The sequence below is a fragment of the Quercus suber genome, unplaced genomic scaffold, assembly GCF_002906115.3.
Source record: "Quercus suber isolate HL8 unplaced genomic scaffold, Cork oak 2.0 scaffold_86, whole genome shotgun sequence".
NCBI classification, from domain to species: Eukaryota; Viridiplantae; Streptophyta; class Magnoliopsida; order Fagales; family Fagaceae; genus Quercus; species Quercus suber.
The window spans coordinates 1,141,356-1,142,672 of record NW_027069551.1 but is presented as its reverse complement, the minus strand read 5'-3'; positions in this window follow the sequence as shown (position 1 = coordinate 1,142,672).

The window sequence follows — 1,317 nt, the reverse complement described above, 5'->3', positions numbered from 1 at the left end:
CGAAACAAAGTTTATTGATTTTATTGGGGTGGAAAGATTTGATTTGATCATTGACTCTTATTTGGTGAATATTGTCAATTACATGAAGATCAAGGGAGAAGAAGTTCAAGTTGCCCAATTAATGACTTTCAAGTTTAGCAAGAAGACAAAGAAGATGAAGTATTCAACATATTTGTTCTCTTGGCATGGGAGATTCCAGATTTCAAAGATGAACTCGAGGACGAGTTTGTTTCAAGTGGAGGGGTCTGATGTAGGACACAATTTACTATTTAATTATTGTCATTTATTATTTTTGGTATTTTTATGTAAAAAAAAACGTTATTTTAGGTTTAGATGATTTATTTCCTTGTTTTTAGGTGCATTTAATGTTTTTTAGGTCAAATTTAGTTCCTGTTATGGTTATGTATCAATTAGGAGTTATTTTAGATTATATTTTCTTGTATGTCAAGTTTTAAGGAGCCCTTAAATAGGCCTCTAAGTCTGTAAACGTTTTTTATAGTTTATTATCAATAAAAATTCAGACTTATGTCTTTTGTGTTCTCTGGTGGATTCCAGACCTATCACCTTGTGGATTCAAGGAACCCCTCGTGGATTCGAGGTTTACTACCCAGGAACTAACAGTTTAGTTTCTGTCCATCAAAGAGAGCATCGTGTGTGCTTTCTCTTCAGGCTTCCGCGACATCAAGGTTAGTCTGGAATATTGGACTAATGGGGTTAGACAAATGCAAAGACAATAGCTATATTGCCTAAAAAAATTGGTCCTGCTACATTTCTAATCCAATGTATAACTGCCTCCACCGCATTTTATATCATTTTAATATGACAAATCATTAAACAGATAAATGCAAAAATAAATAAATTAGAAATTCTCATTCAGATATGGAGAAGGATGCTAGAGGCTTTCACAATAACTTTGTATATTATAGTAACTTCTAAAGGCAAAATATTCTTGTGCAGGTACATGGAACTGTATAAGGAAGAAATATCCCAAGGTTCAATGGTGAAGATCATCATCTGGTTTTCCAAAGTAATTCCAAAGCATGTGTTTATAGGCTGGGAAAGACTAATGGTTCACAACAAAATGTTCACAAAAGATTGAATGTGAAGTGATGTTCTTTGTAAAAGAGAATTGAAAGTAGAGACCACTTATTTTGTGATTGTTCTTTCTCGATGAAGATATGGTGAACCGTAATGAGCTGGTGCCCAATAAAAAAACCCAAAGTCCCATTGACTTGAGATTATGCTCTGGGATGAGAAATCCATTTGTTCTATACTGTCATTGTGGTCTACTGTGTGTCATATTTGGCTTCAGTGGAA